This window comes from Leguminivora glycinivorella, chromosome 8, assembly GCF_023078275.1.
Source record: "Leguminivora glycinivorella isolate SPB_JAAS2020 chromosome 8, LegGlyc_1.1, whole genome shotgun sequence".
Lineage (NCBI taxonomy): Eukaryota > Metazoa > Arthropoda > Insecta > Lepidoptera > Tortricidae > Leguminivora > Leguminivora glycinivorella.
Window position 1 is genome coordinate 7,894,045 of NC_062978.1, and position 7,393 is coordinate 7,901,437.

Below are 7,393 nucleotides of genomic sequence, written 5' to 3' on the forward strand. Positions count from 1 at the left end.
ATATTTTTGTGCAATTGGCTTAAAACCTAAAGCTAAAACTATGATGATGTTGGTTAGAATATAAAATGCTGCATTTTTTCTTGGGAGACATCATCACCATCACCTAGAGATCCTCTATCATCTAGAGATTTCTATTTAGATATGGACACCTTGTCAACTGAAGTCTGTGTTAACCCCTCACTGGGCCCTATAAGATTACTATGCATCTTGTAACTGCAACGCAAGTGTGCTAGTTTTCTTAACACGCGTGACAAAATTGCAGCCATAATGATATCAGCACAAGCAATACGGAATAACAATACACCGCTTATACCGCTGTGGTTCCCAGCTACAAAGCAAATACCGTGGAACCTCGGTAACTCGAACCTTGCTAAGAAAACCTCGTTAAGTAGCATGAAATAAAATGATATTACGAGTACCTTCTCTACAGAGACCAAAACCTACTTAACCGTTATAACTCGATATTTAATGGCCGGAAATTATTAGTGTCGGCTACAGTAAAAATAAGTCCTGTTTAAAAATCCCATAAAAGCTCGTAAAATACAGTAAAAGCGCTGAGTCTGCATTTTTATAATTACCTCTATAAATCGATTATATCATGCGTTTTATTTTTGTAACTTGAAGCCTTTTACGACGAATAGAAACCTCTAAGAACCTCCCTAAGCCGATGCTCTCAGTAACACGAAACCTTTTGTTTACACACAGTTTAGCATTTCCCGATTCTTGTTATTGAGGTTCCACTATACCATGCTTTTGTAATAGAAAACGAAGTGGAGACCGCATCTCTTGCACAATCAAACACATCTTGCACCTGCGAGCGCCCGCGGCTCCAACCAACATAGATTAGAAGGCAGTACCTACTTAAGATAAGAACCTACGACGAAAATTTTACCTACGTGTTAACAAAGAGGATCGAGTACGAGTATAGAGAGTTACTGCCAAAGTAAAATTTGTAGTCACAGTGCATAGACTGCCATCTCTCGACACAGGATTAAAACTTTTCTACCTCAGTTTTGACAATTTCTTTACCTACTTCATATGTGTTAAAATTCGGAAGTATTAATATTGCCAGTATCTAACCGAGAATCAAAAAAAATGTGTGGCGTCATCTGAACCAGCATACATAGGTATTGTTTCTTGGTGTTTTCGAGGTACGTATTTTTCTTAGACTCTATTTTGTCTTGTACGGAGTTACATATGACTTTGATAGGTACAGGTTTATTTTTAGGTAAGTAGTATCAGTAGTATGTACTATCTTTTCGATACTTTCTCAATAAATATTAAGCTGCGGGCGAAGAGCGTGTTGATGGTTTTTCATAAACTTTGTGACCGCTTTGTAGAGAAAGTTTCACGTTTGCGGAAATTTATTTTAGTGTTTAAATATATCGTAGATGTGTTTGGGTTGCAGTCGTGCGCGTACACCTTTCTGATATCAGAAGTGTGAATAGTCTTAAGAGAAAAAAAGTACCTAAGCATACAGAACCGAACTCATGTTACACTATTTTTTACCACACCAACTGGTAGAGAGCCTTTACCAGTTGGTGGGTAAAAATAGTGTTGTATTTTATATTTCAGAAAACGAATGACAAAGTTTAATTTTATTCACAAAGTATGTAATTTAAATACAAATTTTAACTTGATGCCCAAAACTGGCTGGCAGAAATGATGATTTTCAATCATAAATGTAAAAAAATTGCTGACTTTGATTTAGTTTGACATTTCATATTTTACTCGTTTTTGAACAATTTTGTATTTCACTCGGTGGATCAATATTGTTTCGGTTTCTCGGGTATCGCTGTTTTTTGCATAAGGTAGGTAACTTATACTACTTAACTTTAAACTATGCTTACTCTGACAGTAACTCTCTATATACTCGATTCTGTTTACTTGTATGAAGTAAGATCGGGTGAGCTACAGGTAATAATTAAACGGGTACGTCGTAAAGCATAGAAAGGCCCCAAAAGAAATCGACAGAAAAAAGCTGGAAACTCCATGAATGGATGGAAAGTGAGCTGACAGACGAGAGCAAGACGGCTGTTGCAGAAGTTTCTCGAGTCGTTCACACGCTCCCATACTGATTTTACTTAATTCATTGACGGTTGCTGACTAGTTAATGTAATACGTTGGATTATTTAAGTTGGTTAAGAGTTTCACTACGTTTCCTCCCATGGGTGTTGTACATAGTAGACTGTAGGATGTGGGTTCAATTTGTGGTGTAGGGTAGCAAGTGTAGCAACCCGTTCAGTGCAATATGACAATTTTGTTGTATGTCAACTCCTTAAGTGACTTGAGCAGTTTCATGTATTCTGCCTACCCTTTTTCGGGAGGCGCAATTTTGTACTTATGTTTATATGTAAATACTACTTGACACCTTGACAAATACCAAAATTCTATGTTTATATCCCAGCCATATAAGAGATTATAATAATAGTCGGTCTAATTGACCTAAGAAATTTAAATCATAATAAAATAGTTAAAAATGATTGATTTGTTGATGCTGAAAGTAGATTTTACAAAAAATAAACAATTGTTTTTTTTTTTCTCATTTGATTATAAATCTAGTACTTAGGGATTTGCAACTTTTGAGAAGGAATTAGTATATGTAGGAACGAAGTAACAGACAGCAAGTAACTGCCAGGAGTTTAAAACAATGGAACAAATTAAAAAAATGAGATATTCATTCATTATTAGCATACACTGCACTTTGAGACACGATACGAAGCCGACGGGAATAAATTGGCCAATTTTACAAATTACAAACGTCAATCACAGAAGAGAGATTCAATTAAGAAAATGTATCCGGTGCATAAACACCCTAGAACTGCAGTAACCAGAGATAAATACTGTACTTTGAAGGTGAACGCTTCGGACCAAAGATAATGTAGCTCCGTATAAGATAAATAAAGTCGAAGTAAAAAACATATCTCGGGAACATCATTGAATATTTACAATTCAGACAGCGCAACACATTTGATTGATAGTTATTCAAATGGCGATACTGATCATAATTATTTATTTTATTAAACCAACTAGGGAACAAATCAAATTATTATATTGAATACTTTTTGATTTGTTTTAACTAACCACAAAAGCGACCAAATCCACCGGTGGTTCCTGGTTCGGCCACCAATAAAAAAAAATTATTATCATTTATTTTATAATTTTAAGACATATCAGGTAAAGGATATTACTCAAATTGTCAAAACTGAAGTACTCAATGTTTTCATCCTATGTCGAGAGATGTCAGTAAATGCACTGAGACTACATCTCTTTGACAATCTTCTATATATCTATTATCTTTGGCCGGGCTGACTGTGGCAGGATACGATACTGGTTTTCTCGTCAGTCTAGTTTCCACGTAGCCTAACTGTCATTATCCTGTAGAGGGAAGCGTTTGATTGCAGTAATTAAATACGAGCCGAGCATCGGTACCCTTTGAATGCCACTAGAGTTCGTCTAAGCTACTTCTGAACCGAGTTTAGTACAACGAAGTATAGAGGGATTCATACATTTTGACATACGTAATTATAGTCAACCAATTGGAACCTAGAAAAATTGGCTTAGGCTACTGTAGAACTATGTCATAGTGACGTTAGTAATCAGATTGTAAGAAATATCTTACCGCTTGTCATTGTGACATGGTTGTAGAGTGGCCTATTGGGTTCCAATTGGTTGACTGTACACTTTTTCGTGCTTGGTCCGATTCGAGTGAAGGACTGTTCAACTAATACATAGTATACCTTCTATAAATATGGACATAAATGTAGGTAATTAATTATTGTTACGCATTAATTTACCTACATACCGTCTGATACAAAACGTTGGTCGGATTTATGTCGCATTTATTTTCAAAAAGCTTACTCAATATTCCTACGGTGCTATGCAGGTGAAAATATCAAATGTCAGTTTAGCCATCAGAGTTATCTTCCCACAAAAAAAAATATTTGTCGCCTTTTGCTTCTGATAAACTTGTTTGACCGACTATTTATATAAATAATTAAATATCAAAATCTACATTATTACCCACGGTATGTACGGGGGGTGGACTATCGTTCAAAAGGTAAATTTTCTCAAAGGGAAAGTACCCAAGCAGTTGAAATATCTGATTTAAATATTTAAGTAACATAACAATATCTTGGTCATCTCATCTTGTCTTCGAATAAATTACGTAGGAAGCCATGAAGTGAAAATCTACTATATTGTATGATATAATATTTTTACTGTTAAGGTTAAGGTATTAACATATACGTAGTGTTTATCGCGTCTTGGTCGATAGCCTACAGATTACACCCACTGAATAGTTTTATAATGGCACAATTGTATACATTACGAGTATGATAGATAATACTGTCAAACTAGTGCGGAAATTTTTGGGATTACTTGTCAAAGCGGACCCCAGGCTCCCATGAATCGTGGCAATTGCCGGGATAACGCAAGAAGGATGATGATGACATTGATGACTTCAATATGTTTTTAACGGTAACCAACATATTTGATAGGTAGTCATAAAATTTCAAGCGTAAATAATTTGTATTAAGACGATACGGTAGGGGTCAATTCTCCATACAAACGCTCTCGACTATTTCCTCCCTGGTTTTTGAAGATAGAGCAATGATTTTTTCAACACAGATTGTTATTATTTTTGTCTGTGTCGGACCGTTTTGATTTTTTTGACATTCTGCTTTCTAAAGACTCTAGAGCCAATCAAAAATTTCCAAAAACGGCCTTTTTCGTTGTGGCGCAAAAAAAGGTGTGATACTCAAGATTAGTAACAATTTACCAAAAAAGATAAACGGTCCGACATAGATTATTTCATTGTTATTCAGATTCTTCGAGCCACAAGCCACTAATTATTATGGCCGAAGAACAAGGCAATATTTAATACCGCGTATATTGAACGGCTTACCCTCTGAAGAGGATTGCATGACAAAACATATTTTTAAGAAAAAATTAAAAATCAAATGTTGAAAGCATATCATTAGTTATATACCTACTTCGTATGCACTCGGGGGCAGTGTTGATGGGTCACATTGTAAGGAATATTCGTGCAAGGTGACCCGTTATCATGGTGCCTGTGTATAGCAATCAAGTTAGATAAGCTAGTAGTAAGTACATATAAGTCCGGGTGTTTTTTCATTCGCCAACAAACTGTTCCGCAGTTTGGCGAAGTTATTGTAAGATTTAAGTGTTTTGTTTTTACTTAGCAATAAATTAAAAAAAAGATTCTCAAATTTCGTTCCGATTGATTAAGTTTTGAAGGAGGAAAGAGTCGAGAGCGGAACCTCGATTTTAAAGATTTTTTTGAAATATCTTTTGACTGAGTTGTTCTTAATGGACAATTTTTTTTTCGATAAATCTAGTTAATAACACTTGTATATTTAATTTAACTAAAATTCCCAAGTTGAAAGGGGGCTCCTTTCCATTTTAGCATTATCGCTACCGTATCCTCTTAAGTCTGAAATATGTTGGCTTTCCTTATGTTTCAAGAGTTTAAGCAGCACCTTTTCATCTGAAATTCCAACAAATATTCGACCTTACCGCAGATAAATATTAAGGACACTTTTTGCATAAAACGCCAAACACACATACAGATTATTGATCCCTTGTTGTACATTAATATCTGTAGAGGTCTACGAGCCCCCGATAATGACTATTGCGAGAAAAAGACATCAACGCACGGAGATGAGAGGTCCAAAATTTAGGTATTTACAAGTTGAAATTTTGAAGTAAAACTGCCATTTTGTTGATTTTCAAATATGTTAGAGTATTAGTCCAAAAATTGTATTTTTAAGCTGCCCAAACTCAACATATCGCGACTAATTGTTCTCCATATAAAGTTACGAAGCCAAGGTAATAAACGTCAAAATTTAAATTTGAACGTAAGTAACGTTATGGATTGCATCAGTTAGTGCCAAAAGTGACGTTTTTTTTGACACTGACAGATCGTTAGTACCTATCTATATTTAACGTTAATTAAAATTAGAATCAGGCCGTGTATATTTCAAACATTATCTCACTCAAGTGTGACAATTAGCTTTCGTCATAATTAAGCTGTCACAATAGTTATAAAAGGTTTTAGGTGTCTTTTGTAATTAGTTATTGTAGGGTGACCAAAATTGTAACGGATTAAACTTGTTCGCAACCAATAAAAAAAAAGAAAACAGTTTTGTTGTTTCACTTCAACGATGGTTAAACGCTTTTTCACCTCACCAACTGGTAAAGGCTTTCTTTGCTATTCGAAAACAGATAGCAAAATTGCATTTTATCCACAAGGGGGCAAAGTAATTTCATACAAATTTTAACTCGATGTCTTAATCTGGCTGCTAGATTTTACCTGTAAATGATGATTTTGAATCATAAATATTGAATAAATTAATGGATTTGATTTATTTTGATGTTTTATAGTCAGTATTTTGTTCGTTTTGGTGTGGTGAAAAAGTTTGTTTCACTCGGTGGCAAAGTTTGTTTAACCTTCGTGCCTTGATACCCTCGCAACGCTCAAGATTCCACTTTTTCAACCACTCGCTACGCTCGCGGTTCAATATTGGAATCTTTCGCTTGCTTAGGTATCAATATTGGCACGTGCGGTTAAACAACTACTTTGCCCCCTTGTAAAACAAATAACTATTAAATGTTTACTGTATGTGTTGGGTTGATTACCCTCACGTCATATGAGTCTCCATGTATAGGATTATTTTGAGATAAATACATACCTTTTACAAAACCACAATTAAATTGTTCCAATGGTGTCCATCATAAGTTGCACAAGCCGATAAAATACGTTTATCAACATTTCATTCCACAAAAGTTTTCACCAATCACGCGGTTCACTCAAAACTCGGAAATGATAAGGGAGACAACAAGGGGAAACACGACAGGGTTGGTTCACACTAGTTTTATATTTGAATACGATTGGAACGGACGGTTACAGAGCGAGCGTGCGTTCGGCGCGGGCACCCGACGCGAATGGAATGGTAAAATAAAAACAGTCGAAGAAAGTAGTACGTCACAGCACGGCGAGAGCCTCAGGCCGATTTAATTCAGAGGTAGCCATCACGCGTGCTATGACGTGTGACTCTCGTTTGTAATATTTTTCATAACGCTTGTTTGCGGTGACAGCTAACATCTATGATATGGAGAATAATGGAGATAGAAATGCCACAATAGGCACTTTTTTAAGTTGTCGCAATTTTAATGATACCTACTATTTATGTCAATAAATATAATTCAAATAGTTTTCCTGCTACGGGAGTTTTCCATATGATAAGGTATTTTATACGATGTAACAAACAAGCAAACCTACGGCCCTTGTTGGTGGTAAGCAGTTCCGTTGGTGTATGCACCTGTAGTTTTAGGAGGGGTGACTCGCCTAATTTCTCTTTTATATGCTATA

The 7,393-nt window shown here is 35.5% G+C and overlaps 1 protein-coding gene across 3 annotated transcripts in view; it reads right to left on the minus strand.

Annotated features, from left to right (window-relative positions):
• The window catches only part of LOC125228696, a 67,001-nt gene extending 60,015 nt beyond the window's left edge, over window positions 1–6,986 (minus strand). For 2 of the 3 annotated variants that reach the window (XR_007177319.1, XM_048133352.1), the window contains exon 1: window positions 6,714–6,982. The gene's annotated coding sequence lies outside the window, so the exon portion shown is untranslated. Of the gene's footprint in view, window positions 1–6,713 lie in introns of all 3 variants that reach the window. The other variant, XR_007177318.1, reaches the window with a different exon arrangement.
• Window positions 6,987–7,393: the final 407 nt, after the last annotated feature.